The 14,927-nt window shown below is 49.2% G+C and overlaps 1 protein-coding gene across 12 annotated transcripts in view; it reads right to left on the bottom strand.

Moving 5' to 3' along the window:
- Positions 1 to 14,627, bottom strand: part of TMCO4 (transmembrane and coiled-coil domains 4) — a 125,170-nt gene extending 110,543 nt beyond the window's left edge. For 4 of the 12 annotated variants that reach the window (XM_033228051.1, XM_033228056.1, XM_033228057.1 and 1 more), the window contains exon 1: positions 14,475 to 14,626. The gene's annotated coding sequence lies outside the window, so the exon portion shown is untranslated. Of the gene's footprint in view, positions 1 to 95; positions 117 to 14,142; positions 14,416 to 14,474 lie in introns of those variants that run through there. The other 8 variants (XM_033228052.1, XM_033228059.1, XM_033228062.1 and 5 more) reach the window with 7 other exon arrangements.
- Between the last annotated feature and the right edge of the window lie 300 nt (positions 14,628 to 14,927).

Genomic DNA, 14,927 nt, shown 5'->3' with positions numbered 1-14,927 from the left:
CAGCTACCACTGCTGAGCACTCACCATGTGCCCCACACAGCCCTGCCACTTTCCATGGATTGTCTCATTTAATGTCCTTGTTCAACTCTTCGCACCTTGAGCTGTGGTCACTGCATCCAGCTTCTGGGCAGGCACCGTGTCGCCTCCACATCTGTACCTGGTGCCTAACCACAGAGTGTGCGCTCAGAAAATGCCAGTCATATGAACTGAGGAATGAATTAGCTTTTAGGCTTAAGCAAGAGCTAGATTTTCCTATTTTTCTCCCTAAAGGCACTCCCGTTCTCACACGCCAATGGAGCATCAGATGGGGAAGGGAGATGGATGAAGGGCCAAGCATCTGGAATTACCCAAAGGAGGTCTCAGGACCCAAAATCCGGGTCCCCCAAAATTTCAAATAATTTGAGCTTCATCCTTAGTGCCATTTTCTTTTTCTTTCTTTTTTTTTTTTGAGACAGAGTTTGGCTCTGTCGCCCAGGCTGGAGTGCAGTGATGCCATCTCGGCTCACTGCAACCGCTGCCTCCTGGGTTCAAGTGATTCTTGTGCCTCAGCCTCCTGAGTAGCTGGAATCACAGGCACGCACCACCATGCCTGGCTAATTTTTCATATTTTTAGTAGAGACGGGGTTTTGCCATGTTGCTCAGGCTGGTCTTGAACTCCTGAGCTCAGGCAATCTGTCTGCCTCAGCCTCCCAAAGTGCTAGGATTACAGGCATGAGCCACTGCACCCAGTCCTTAGTGCCATTTTCAATGCCAGTGAAAATAATATTTTTTACTTATTTAAGCCTCAGTGGGGTTTGTATTAAGTTATCAGTGGGAATGCCCTCTCCTAGAGGTTGCCTTCCTCCCTGGCATGAGAATGAACCTGTACTGTGCCTAAAAATTGAATATTCACACTATGAGTCTAATCATGTTAAAGCAATGGAGAGGAGAAAAATGACTGGAAGAACATCCTCCAAAATTATCTCTGAATCACCATTCAGAGATACCAGAGACTTTTCTGTATTTCCCCCAAATTTTCTGCCATTAAATTCACATTGCTTTTGAACTCTCTAGAAAGCTATTTTGTGCAGGTCTCTATCCATAGAGAGGATACTGTTTGGACATGCACCAGGATGCTGGCAGTGGCTAACTCCAGGTAGGCAGAGACCCGGATTGAATTCTGGATGATTTTAATTTTTTCTTTATATATCTGTGTTTTATGAATTATTAACAATAAGTACTGATTTTGAGATCGGAAAAAAATAATTTAAAATTACAACATGCTGCACTGGTGCCAGCTCACACCAGCTGGTGACAATCAGTTCTGTGCTTCTCCTTCCAACCCTGTGTCCGGTGACATTGGCATGTTGGGAATATTTACATCACAGAAATCGGCAAATGCTACAAATCAGGGATAATTTTGTTCTAGATAGATGGTAGACCAGAATTCGACTGAATATACAATATGACTCTAGTTCTGTTTTTAAAACATGTTTCGGCTGGGTGCAGTGGCTCATGCCTGGAATCCCAGCGCTTTGGGAGGCTAAGGCGGGCGGATCTCGAGGTCAAGAGATCGAGACCATCCTGGCTAACAAACGCCATCTCTACTAAAAATACAGAAAATTAGCCAGGCGTGGTGGTGGGCACCTGTAGTCCCAGCTACTTGGGAGGCTGAGGCAGGAGAATGGTGTGAACCTAGGACGTGGAGCTTGCAGTGAGCCAAGATCACACCACTGCACTCCAGCCTGAGTGACAGAGCAAGACTCCGTCTCAAAAAAAAAAATTAGGCCGGGCGCGGTGGCTCAAGCCTGTAATCCCAGCACTTTGGGAGGCCGAGGCGGGCGGATCACAAGGTCAGGAGATCGAGACCATCCTGGCTAACACAGTGAAACCCCGTCTCTACTAAAAAAAAGTACAAAAAACTAGCCGGGCGAGGTGGCGGGCGCCTGTAGTCCCAGCTACTCGGGAGGCTGAGGCAGGAGAATGGCGTGAACCCGGGAGGCGGAGCTTGCAGTGAGCTGAGATCCGGCCACTGCACTCCAGCTTGGGCGACAGAGCGAGACTCCGTCTCAAAAAAAAAAAAAAAAAAATTAAATTAAAAAACAAACATGTTTCAGCCAGGTGTGGTGGCTCACGTCTGTAATATCAACACTTTGGGAGGCCGAGGCAGGCAGATCACCTGAGGTCAGGAGCTCGAGACCAGCCTGGCCAACATGGTGAAATCTCATCTCTACTAAAAATACAAAAATTAGCTGGGTGTGGTGGTTCATGCCTGTAATCCCAGCTACTCAGGAAGCTGATGCAGGAGAATTGCTAGAAACCAGGAGGCAGAGAATGCAGTGAGCCAAGACTGTACCACTGTACTCCAGCCTGGGTGACAGAGTCAGACTCTGTCTCAAATAAATAAATAAACAACAATAAAAAATAAAACATGTTTCACAGAGCAAAAAGATCAGAAGGAAATACATCAAAATGTTTATGATCATTATCTCTTGGTTGGTGGGGCTGAGGGACTAGAGGTGATTGGTTTCTGTTCTATTTTTCTATATTTTTAGCATTTCTGTCATGAGCTTATTGGTGCTTTTATAATGTAAAAAAAAACACACAAAACTTTTAATCAGAAATAATTCTGGCCTCTTGATCCTTAGAAGAGGAGTGTTTTATCTCAGAAAGCCCTGGGCCCATGTGGCCCAGCCAAGTCAGTGGGGGTGAGTTCACAGTTAAGTCCCACATATTTGACCAATAGATCTTGTCAGTAAGAAAAAGAGGCCAGGCACAGTGGCTCATGCCTGTAATCTTAGCACTTTGGGAGGCCAAGGATGGATCTCTTGAGCCCAGGAGTTCGAGATCAGCCTGGACAGCATGGCAAAACCCCATCTCTACAACAAATACAAAAATTAGCCAGGCACGATGGTGAGTACCTGCAGTCCCAGCTACTCGGGATGGTGAGGTGGGAGAATCACTTGAGTCTTGGGGGTAGAGGCTGCAGTGAGCTGAGATCCTGCCACTGGACTCCAGCCTGAGTGACAACAGAGTGAGACTCTGCCTCAAAAAAAAAAAAGAAAGAAAGAAAGAAAGAGAGAGATTCCCTATTTAGTAAATGATGCTGGGAGAACTGGCTAGCCATATGCAGAAAATTGAAACTAGATCCCTTCCTTACAACGTACACAGAAATTAACTGAAGATGGATTAAAGACTTAAATGTAAAACCCCAAACTATAAAAACCTTAGAAGAAAATCTAGGCAATACCATTCAGGACATAGGCATGGGCACAGATGTTATGACAAAATCACCAAAAGCAATTGCAACAAAAGCAAAAACTGACAAATGCGATCTGATTAAACTAAAGAGCTTCTGCACAGCAAAAGAAACTATCATCAGAGTGAACAAGCAACCTACAGAGTGGGAGAAAGTTTTTGCAATCTATCCATCTGATAAATGTCTAATATCAAGATTCTACAAGGAACTTATGCAAATTTACAAGCAAAAAACAGACAACCCCATTAAAAAGTGGGCAAAGGACATGAACATACACTTCTCAAAAGACATTCATGTTGCCAAGAAACATGAAAAAAAGCTCAACATCACTGATCATTAGAGAAACGCAAATCAAAACCACAATGAGATACCATCTCATGCCAGTCAGAATGGCAATTATTAAAAAGTCAGGAAACAACAGATGCTGGCGAGGCTGCAGAGAAATAGGCATGCTCTTACACTGTTGGTGGAAATGTAAGTTAGTTCAACCATTGTCGAAGATGGTGTGGCGATTCCTCAAAGATCTAGAAGCAGAAATACCATTTGACCCAGCAATCTCATTACGGGGTACACACCCAGAGGAATATAAATCATTCTATTACAAAGATACCTGCACGTGTATGTTCATTGCAGCACTATTTACAATAGCAAAGATATGGAATCGGCCCAAATGCCCGTCAATGATAGACTGCATAAAGAAAATGTGGTACATATACACCATGGAATACCATGCAGCCATTAAAAGGAATGAGATCATATCCTTTGCAGGGATATGGGTGGAGCTGGGAGCCATTATCCTCAGCAAACTAATTCAGGAACAGAAAACCAAACCCACATGTTCTCACTTATAAGTGGGAGCTGAACAATGAGGACACATGGACACAGGAAGGAGAACACACACAGGCCTGTCAGCGGGTGGGGTGCAAGGAGAGAGAGCATTAGGTAACAGAGCTAATGCATGCTGGGCTCAATACCTAGGTGATGCGCTGCTAGTTGCAGCAAACCATCATGGCACATGTTTACCTATGTAACAAAACTGCACATCCTGTACATGTATCCCAGAACTTAAAAACAAAGAAAAGAAAAAGAAATGAACAAGGGTTGGTGGGACAGACAGGGCAATTCTCAGCTTCTCAGCTCTCCATGATGCCGGAATGGGGGAGCCCATGGTTTCAACCCTATGAATTGTCCAACTGGACAGGCTGGGACCCCAAACTTTTCCAGCTGCACAAGTGTAGGGGCAGCTGTGGGGTGGGAGATGCGCCACCTGCTGTGTGTCTGGTCCTTGGGGGCCTCCACCCCTTGAACTGATTTGGGATGAGGATCCAGGCCAAAGTAAAACTGGATCTCAAGTGTGTCTGAGAAGTTACACTGATTCCAAGAGAGTGCTATATTCCTGCGACGAGAAAAAGTCCCTTCTGTCAGGACCAGCAGTACCTCTGTGCCCTGGGGTCACCTAAGATACGCAGGCCTGGTCCAGCAGCGCCCTGGGGCTAAGGAGTCACTGACGGAAGGAGGAGCTCCCAGCTCCTGGTAGCCTCCTGAGGTTCTTGTCCCAGGTACTGTGAAGACACCAAATGATATAGTTTGGCTGTGTCCTCACCCAAATCTCACCTTGAATTATAGCTCCCACAATTCCCACATCATGGGAGGGACCTGGTGGGAGGTAACTGAATCATGGGGGTGGGTCTTTCCTGTGCTATTCTCGTGACAGTGAGTAATTCTCAGGAGATCTGATGATTTTATAAGGGGAAACCCCTTTTCATTTGGTTCTCACTTCTCTCTTGCCTGCCGTCATGTAATATGTGCCTTTTACCTTCCGCCATGATTGTGAGGCCTCCCCAGGCACATGGAACTATGCCTCCATTAAACACCTTTTTCTTTATAAATTACCCAGTCTCGGGTACATCTTCATCAGCAGCATGAAAATGGAGTACTATACCAAGGAACTCCAAGAAAGACCCACACTTGACCTAGAAGAGGACGCGCTCTCCAGGGAAACAAACATAGAGTGAGAACAACAGGGCAAACCCATGCCTACAGCTCGGCTGCACAGCCCAGACCCAGGATGGACAGGGGTCATTCTGGAATGGGACCTTGTTTGGATATGCTACGATTATGACTTGTGTCTAGCCAGTCACATCATCTGTCACCAAAGAAAATGCTGACTGGGTCATTTTTGTAAGTAGTGGGGGCAGTGAGACATTCCATAAATATCTGACCTCAGCTCCACAAGCACCCACAGTGCGCCCTCTGAATATTTGTTGACCGATGCCATAAACAATACCACTGGATTTCTTCTTGGAGAGATGAAAAATTCTAAAGTTAGCACCAAGGAGAAAATCAAATATGGTCAATACCATCTTTGAAAATCCTTTAAATCGTCCTTAAAACTCCATGACCTGGGCCTTTAGAAGATCACATGCAAGAATGAACTTTTGCTTTTTCTTTACATGCCAGCCGGCTCTGGCCTTTTTTTCCCCCCTTGGAGTAGTCAGTGAAGGTCAAGGTCAAAGTTTTTGTTTGTTTGTTTGTTTTTGAGACAAAGTCTTACTCTGTTTCCCAACCTGGAGTGCAGTGGCACAATCTGGGCTCACTGCAACCTCCACTTCCTGGGTTCAAGCAATTCTCTTGTCTCAGCCACGCAAGTAGCTAGGATTACAGGTGCACACCACGATGACTGGCCAAGTTTTGTATCTTTAGTAGAGACAGGGTTTCACCACGTTGGCCAGGCTGGTCTCGAACACCTGGCTCAAGTGATCCTGTCACCTCGGCCTCCCAAAGTTCTGGGATTACAGGCGTGAGCCACCACACCCAGCCTCAAGGTCAAATTTGATGTGACTTATATTAGTGTGGGTCAGTGATTATATTAGTGTGCCGCCTCTCCCATGCTGCTCCAGCCATACCCTACTCCTTGCAGCTCCTGGACCCCACCAGGCTTTCTCTTTCCTTTTTCTGATCGCAGTTGAGTTTTTAAATGATTCTGCTGTGCAATAAAATAACCATTAATAGGGAGATGGCTACAATGTCACGGGAAGGCTGAAGACTAATTATTCTGGGGCCAAGGAGAGAAAAAGCATTTGGCTAAGAAATCATTTACAACACGTAAAGCTATGGCACTATCCTTAGGCCAGAAATGCCACAGAGCATAGTTGAAGGTTACAATACACATGCACCCCACAGCCAAAATAAGACAATCTTGAGATGCTCCTAGAAGGGCAGAGTCTAGGTGGGCCCAGGCTAGCACCCTCTGCAGCCATTTAGAAGAGATACCCATTCATTCTACACCTCTATCTGAAGTCAAATTGGAAGCTAGAGGTCAGTGAGGCATCTCAGGAGGTCTCCATGGCAACAGTTCCAACATAGAAGAACCCAGAGGGTTTTGGACAATCACATTGCAGACGAGAAGAAAACAGAGATGCTGGCACGGAAGGAAAGCGCCCCTCCCACCCTTGCTTCAGCGGTCTGGAGGAGGGGCAGGAAGGTGGGTGGGGTGACAGTGCCATTGGGGTGGACACCCAGGCCCTGTGATGTGTGCCCACATTTACCACTGCTCTCTTCCTTCCCCTGCCTGGTATTAATCACCGTCACCTCTTACTGGGCCACGCCTCTCCACACATCTGTTTTTTTCTGCCCTCACCCCAGCTGTTCATACACAGTACCCAGAGAGCACCATCTCAGAGTCAGGCCATGCCCCTCCTCTGCTCCAAACCCTCCAAGACTCCCTTCTCAAAGTCAAGGTCCTTACAACGGTGATGGGGCTGCTGCAATCGGCCTGAGTGGCCTCTCTGCCCCCTACCCCCGCCACCTCTCCCATGCTGCTCCAGCTACACCTTCTTCCCTGCAGCTCCTGGACCCCACCAGGCATGCTCCCACCTCACGGCCTTTGCATTGGCTGTTCCCACAGCCAGGAATGTTTATGCCCCAGATAAGGACACAGTCAACTCCCTCACCTCCTTCCTGTCTGAGATCAAATCTCACACTTCGGTGCAGCCACCCTGCCTACTGCCCATCCTAGCCCCTTTACCCAGCTGCTCTACTTTGTCCACAGCACACACCAGCCTCCCAATTCTGTATCAGTTACTCATTTACATTTATCTTCTATCTCCCTCTGCTCACAGGTAAGCACAGTGGGAACTCAGCAACATTTGTTGACTGAATGGTGGTTTCCACTTGGGATAATTACAAAATAATTACAGAGACAAATTTGCCTGAGAAGGAAATGGGAGAAATGGCAAAGTCTGTAATAGTCCATTTGACCCACTGGTTTTCAAACTGCCCCCCAGAGCCCCAGAGTGATGGGCTAGATAAGACACAGGGGGGAGCCCTCAATACCCCACCTTCAAATTATAACAGCACATGATTCAGCAATACCACTTCTGGGTATATATGCAAAACAACTGAAAGCTGGGTCTCCAAAAGATATTTGTACACCCATGTTTACAGAATTATTCACAATAGCCAAGAGTTGGAAGCAACCCAAATGCCCATCTACAGACGAACAGATCAACAAAATATGATCCATACATACAGTGGAACGTTATTCAGTCTTAAAAAAGGAAGGAAATAAGCCGGACACGGTGGCTCAAGCCTGTAATCCCAGCACTTTGGGAGGCTGAGACGAGCGGATCACGTGGTCAGGAGATCGAGACCATCCTGGCTAACATGGTGAAACTCCATCTCTACTAAAAAATACAAAAAACCAGCTGGGTGTGGTGGCGGGTGCCTGTAGTCCCAGCTACTTGGGAGGCTGAGGCAGGAGAATGGCGTGAACCTGGGAGGCGGAGCTTGCAGTGAGCGGAAATCGCGCCACTGCACTCCAGCCTGGGCGACAGAGCGAGACTCCGTCTCAAAAAAAAAAGGGAAGGAAATTCTGACACGTTACAACATGAATGATGAATGTACCCTGAGAAGTTATGACATAAGCCAGTCACAAAAAGATAAATGCTGTACAATTCCACTTCTGTGAGGTATGAGGAGTAGTCAAATTCATAGAGAGAGAAAGTAAAATGAATGGTGGTTGCCAGTGGCTGCGGGGAGCAGGAACAGGGGAGGGAGGTGGTTGTTTAAAGAGTGTGGAGTTTCAGATCTGCCAGTTGGAAAGTTCTAGAGATTCGTTGCACAACGATGTGAATATACTTGACATTACTGAATTACACACTTAAAATGTGTGCCCTCTTCCAAAAGCACAGTTTAATAATAAAATCAGCTTAGATTTTCTGGGGCCTACTTCCATGATCCCACTTCAGCTTCCCAACAACTTTATGAAGAAGAGACAATCGTTGTCCCCATTTTACAGATGAGAAAACTGAGACTCACAGATGATTACAATGAGACAACTCACAGAAATTTTCAATGGTAAATTTCATGGTATGTGTATTTTATCACAATTTTTACATTAAAAAAAATTAGGGCCAGACGCAGTGGCTCACATCTATAATCCCAGCACTCTGGGAGGCTGAGGTTGGGTGGATCACCTGAGGTCAGGAGTTCAAGACTAGCCTGGACAACATTGTGAAACGCCGTCTCTACTAAAAATACAAAAATTAGCTGGGCATGGTGGCGGGCATCTGTAGTCCCAGCTACTCAGGAGACTGAGGCAGAAGAATTGCTTGAATCTAGGAGGCAGAGGTTGCAGTGAGCCGAGATTGTGCCGTTACATTCCAGCTCTTGAGACAAGAGCAAAACACTGTCTCAAAAAGTAAATAAGGCCGGGCGCGGTGGCTCAAGCCTGTAATCTCAGCACTTTGGGAGGCCGAGGCGGGTGGATCACGAGGTCAGGAGATGGAGACCCTCCTGGCTAACACGGTGAAACCCCGTCTCTACTAAAAATACAAAAAACTAGCCAGGCGAGGTGGCGGGCGCCTGTAGTCCCAGCTACTCGGAGGCTGAGGCAGGAGAATGGCGGGAACCCAGGAGGCGGAGCTTGCAGTGAGCCGAGATCGCGCCACTGCACTGCAGCCTGCGCGACACAGCGAAACTCCGTCTCAAAAAAAAAAAGTAAATAAATAAAAAATAAATTAAAAATTAAAAGTTAAAAAAATAAAAAATTAAAAAAATTTTTAAACATTTAAAAATCACAACAGTAAAAGGTGGACAAATGTTAGCCACGTGTCACCTCTTTCCACACATCATCTTATTTTCTCTCAACAATCCTACAAGGTGGGTGCTATTATCATCCTTCCACAGATGGGGACAGAGAGGCCCTGAGAATTGAAGGTCAAGGTCCCTGGACAAGTCATGTGGTATTTAAACTTGTGCCTGGAACTTAGGCCACAGGCAGCCATCTTCACAATGGTGCTATTCTACCTCTCTTTGGTCTGGTTTACATCCTGGCCAGAGATTTCCAACACAATCTGAAAACCAGCAAATTGGATGAATCTGACGAGCTCTCATCAATCCACAGGCTCATATCCCACTTCTGAGCCCCAAGCACCTGTGGACGGGCCTAACCTGCCTTTCCCGCTTTGTTTTCTTTCACTCCCTGCTTGCAGCTCATCCTCAGCTAAACTGCACTCCCCTGCTTCCAGTTAACGCTGGGATACCACCTCAGGCCTCAGCTCAGGCTGTTCTCTCCCATCTGGGTCCCCCTGTCCAAATAGTGTCCTTTTCCAAAAGCACAGTTTAATAATAAAATCAGCATAGATTTTCTGGGGCCTACTTCCATGATCCCACTTCAGCTTCCTAACAACCTTATTAAGAAGAGACAATCGCCATCCCCATTTTACAGATGAGAAAACTGAGACTCACAGAAGCGGAAGTCACACAGCTGGCAAGACCTAGGATGCTCCTTCCAGGCCTGTGTGACCTCAAATCCCAAGTCCTTCTCCACTTTACTAAGTTGGGGGGTCAGGGGTTGCCACGCACTTCCCTGGATTTGTCCAGCGAATGTGGGGTCTGCCACCTCTGAAGCCACAAAGACTTCATCTGGGCCCCTTCATCTCTTCTCGGACATAATGGCCGGTTGCCAATGTGTCTGTCTCCCTGAACAGGAGGGGAGGGTCCGGGTGAGAGTGGATAAAGCCCAGGGCACCAGGGCTTCCCAATTAATATTTTGGTTATTCATTCCAGTGTAAAACACCCAGCCCCTCCACTCCTGCCTCCAACCCAACCCTTTGTAATTTTTGTTTATTTATGTATTTTGAGATGGAGTCTTGCTCTGTCGCCAGGCTGGAGTGCAGTGGCTCGGTCTTGGCTCACTGCAAGCTCCACCTCCCAGATTCAAGCGATTCTCCTGCCTCAGCCTCCCAAGTAGCTGGGACTACAGGCCCGCACCCCCACACCCAGCTAATTTTTGTATTTTTAGTAGATCTCGATCTCTGGATCTTGTAATCCGCCCTCCTTGGCCTCCCAAATGCTGAGATTACAGGCGTGAGCCACTGCGCCTGGCCTGTGATTTTCTTTATCAAATTTATCACCACTTGACAATGTATTATAGGTTTATTTACGGTCTATCTCCCTCACTAGAGGAAGCTCAAAAAGGCAGTGGCTTTTGGGCCATGTTCCCAGACATATCCTAGGACAGCATGTGGCAGAGCAGGGGCTCAATCTCTGTGTGCTGAATGAAGCAAGCCACAGCTGAAAAATGACTTCAGCAGATTTTGTTGAAGGACAATATCGTTTTATATAAAGTGAGGTCCCCAATGTGCTCAAGAGGGCCTCCCTATCAGTGGATGTCATTACTGAGGACCCACTAAGCAAACTTAGCCCTGGTCCTGGAGGTCACAGGGGTTACAGTTACGGTGGTGTACAGGGTATAGGCAGGAATTAATCCCAGCAATGAGTGTATAATTCCACCCTGAACTTAACCTCTGACATACCAGGAGAAGTCTTGTGGCCTGAGGCATTTGGAGTACAAGTCTGGGTAGGGCTAAAATATGAAGAATGAGAAGATGTTACCTGGGAAAAGGGAAGCAGGGGGTAGGAGAGACCTGGAAGAGCAGATGCAAAGGTCCCAAGGACGGAGGGGTGGCATGCCTGGGCACAGAGGGCTGTTGATAAGTGTCTGAGACGCGGCTGGAGGTGTAAGCTGGGGGACAGGGGTGCACAGCCTTCCAGTTCGTGTAAAAGGTTTTTGCTCTTTTCCCTAAGAAAATGGGAAGCCAAGGCCAGGGGCGGTGGCTCATGCCTGCAATCCCAGTACTTTGGGAGGCTGAGGTGGATGGATCACAAGGTCAGGAGTTCAAAACCAGCCTGTCCAATATGGCGAAACCCCATCTCTACTAAAATACAAAAATCAGCCGGGCATGGTGGTGGGTGCCTGTAGTCCCAGCTACTTGGAAGCCTGAGGCAGGGGAATCGCTTGAACCCGGGAGGCGGAGGTTGCAGTGAGCCGAAATCGCATCAGTGCATTGCAGCCTGGGTGACAGAGTGAGACTCTGTCTCAAAAAAAAAAGAAGAAAAAAGGAAAGAAGGAAAGAAAGGAAAAAAAGGAAAGAGAGAAAGAAAATGGGAATCCAGAGTGGGGTTTTAGGCAGAGGCAGAGGGTGGTACGATGATATCTGGGCAGCTTGAAGCGGAGGTCGGCCAAACGGAAAGTGGATTGGATTTCACTCTCACCCCTTCTGCCTGCTGTCACACGTTCCAGAGAGCCAGTTCCCCACTCCTCATCAGCAGCCCCGGTTTATAATGTACAACACGGTTTACAAAACACACAGGTCAAAAGAGAACACAATGAGAAACCACCCACTGACATTTCTTAGGTTCCACGTTAGCCAGCCCTGGTGGCTGACCCAGCCTTTGTAGCCCAGTGGTACCAGAGAAGAGAGGGATGGTTTGAGCCTTATGAGGAACTCTCCAGACCTCAGCCTTTGTGGGAGCTACACGCTGAGCTATGACAACCTAATCGATCAACTCCTCCTGTCCAACTCCTCCTTGGGCCTTAGGACTAAAAAGGATAAAGTCAAGCCTGTAATCCCAGCACTTTGGGAGGCCGAGGCGAGTGAATCACGAGGTCAGGAGATCGAGACCATCCTGGTTAACACGGTGAAACCCCGTCTCTACTAATAATATAAAAAAATTAGCCAGGCGTAGTGGCAGGCACCTGAGGCTGAGGCAGGAGAATGGCAAGAACCCGGGAGGCAGAGCTTGCAGTGAGCTGAGATCGCGCCACTGCACTCCAGCCTGGGCGACTGAACAAGACTCCATCTCAAAAAAAAAAAAAAGGCCGGGCGCGGTGGCTCAAGCCTGTAATCCCAGCACTTTGGGAGGCCGAGGCGGGCGGATCACGAGGTCAGGAGATCAAGACCATCCTGGCTAATACGGTGAACCCCCGTCTCTACTAGAAAAATACAAAAAACTAGCCGGGCGAGGTGGCGGGCGCCTGTAGTCCCAGCTACTCGGGAGGCTGAGGCAGGAGAATGGCGTGAACCCGGGAGGCGGAGCTTGCAGTGAGCTGAGATCTGGCCACTGCACTCCAGCCTGGGCGGCAGAGCGAGACTCCGTCTCAAAAAAAAAAAAAAAAGTATAGTCTCCCAAAGTGTCAGACACTGCACTGGGCCTTTTGTGGCTTCAGCTCCTTTAATTTTCACAACAACCTTGGAGATGGGTATATCACAAATGAGTAAACTGAGGCATAAAGAGGTCATTTAGCTTGCCTGATCACTCAGTTACAAAGCTGCAAAGCTAACACATGAGCCCATCTCCGTCTGATGCTGCACACGAGGGCTTGAGGCCACTCTAACACCGGTCTCTTCTGCTGTCTTCAAGTACTTCACAGTTGGGGAAACGCCAATGGTCTCCCCTGTGCCCAGCCCTCCCTCCCCAGGCTGAAGGGCAGGGCTTTATTCCACCCTCTGGAGTGTACTTCCTGAGGGCAGGGCTCGTTTTGTTCAGTGCTGTATCCTCAGTGCCTAAACAATGCACAAAGTAGGAGCTCAACAAATATTTGAATGAACAACCCAAAGCCATTTGTTGAATGAACAAATGGATGTTCCCAAAGCTTAAAAAGAGTTTCATATTTTCTGCAATGAAATAAACACTGAGTTAGGGGAGAGGGGGTTCATGTGCTGACTCCTACTTCGAGTTAGGTAGTAGTCTGGGATGCTAGCCTGACCCTGCTCGCAATTCCCAGTGCCACCCCAGGGAAGAGCTGGGCTGGTCACGGCAAAGGCACTGTGGAGGCCAACTCTGTGCCAAGCACTGGGTCAGGCTCTCCAGACAGGTAGCCCAGGTTTTTCTCTCTTGCTTCCTAGCTGCGTGGTCTTGGGGAAGTTTACTTCACCTCTCTGAGCCTCAGTTTACCCAGTTTTAAAATCCACTCAAAAGTCAGCAGCAGTAATTCTTCCCTCCTGTAACTTCAGGTATGGGCGCCAGAAGACATGGCCTCCTTGTAACATGAGGGGCCTGGCTTTTCTCCAGAGGCTCCCCAAGCCCCGCTAGAACGCTCTGTTTGAGAGTCTGCAGGGGGCGCGGGGGGCAGGGAGAGACGAGGCGAGAGAGTCCTAGAGGCTTTCCTGACAGGGACGTGGAGGGGCCACGTGGGGCAAGGGGAAGCACAGTGACCTCTTGTGACCTTGGGCAAGCCCCCTTCCTCTCTGACCTTGACCAGCGTACTCATTTGTCAAGGGAGCAGCTGGGTGACCTCTAAGAACTCGGAGGCCGAGGCCGGAGTCGCCCAAGTGCTCCGCCCAGCCTCAGTTTCCCCCTCTGCCGCCCCACAAGATTTCTAAAAGCACTTCCGGCTCTGAAAACAACCACCAGCAGGCGGCCTGGCTCAGGGCAGGCAGCGCCGGGGAGCGCGCGGCCGCTTCCTGGTGGGTCCAGTGTTCCTGGGGTGGAGGGCGGGGCGCAGGGCAAAGGGCCCCAGGGCTGGGCCGGGCTCAGAGTGCCCCGCGTGGGGCTGGCGGGGAGTGGCCCAGCGGGGTGCGCGCCACCGTGGCCTGGCGGCTCCGGGGCCCCCTTACCTGGAGGCGGCGGCGAAGGCGAAGGCGGAGGCGGCGAAAGCGGCGAGCTGCTCCTCCCGCCCAGCCCCTCCCCTCCCGGCCGCGTCCCAGCCCCGGGCCCGGCTCGTCCCGCCGCCTGCCCCGAGCGCGCCTGGTCGCCGCCGGCCGGGCGGAGCACTCGGGAGCGCGGCGCGGGGGCGCGGGGCCTTCCAGGCTCTGACTCGCCAGCTGCCGGTCCCGACCTGGCTCGTCCCACCTCTGCCCCACTTCCACCACCTATCGCGACAGGGGTGCCGGCCTCTGCAGGTGACCGGCCAGCCCTCGGCGCCACATCTGTGTGTGGGTCCATTTACCCTCCAGGAAGCAGCGAGACAGCGCGGGGCGGGAGAAGGGACCTGCAGGGTGGGCCTTTGCAGAAACTGCCCGCGAAGGACTCGGCCCCTAGAGCAGCGTGCCCCAACGCCACGGCGATGGAAGAAGTCTTCAAAAATGTATAATGTAAACAAAGAACCAGTCACAGAAACCGCGTTCCCTCACGTGTATGCAGCACTTTGTAGTTTGCAAAGTGTTCAGATAGCTCAGTTCCTCCTGATTCTTCTTTCATTTTCCCTAACGCTAAGTTTGGTCCTGTCTCAGGGCCTCTGCCTGGAGGCTCCCGTGCCTGGGACTCTCTGTCTTCAGGCCTTCCTTTCCCCCAGTCCATTTCCCGCTTTCCATTCTGGTCTCCTCTCGGGATGCGATCTGAGAGTCTTCCCTGACCACCCAGCACATTCAGTCATTGAACAAATTTACTGAGCACCTACTAG

The sequence above is a fragment of the Trachypithecus francoisi genome, unplaced genomic scaffold (genome assembly GCF_009764315.1).
Source record: "Trachypithecus francoisi isolate TF-2019V2 unplaced genomic scaffold, Tfra_2.0 Lachesis_group12, whole genome shotgun sequence".
Classification (NCBI taxonomy): domain Eukaryota; kingdom Metazoa; phylum Chordata; class Mammalia; order Primates; family Cercopithecidae; genus Trachypithecus; species Trachypithecus francoisi.
Note: the sequence above shows the minus strand (reverse complement) of the source record. Positions and strands in the feature narration are given on the sequence as shown.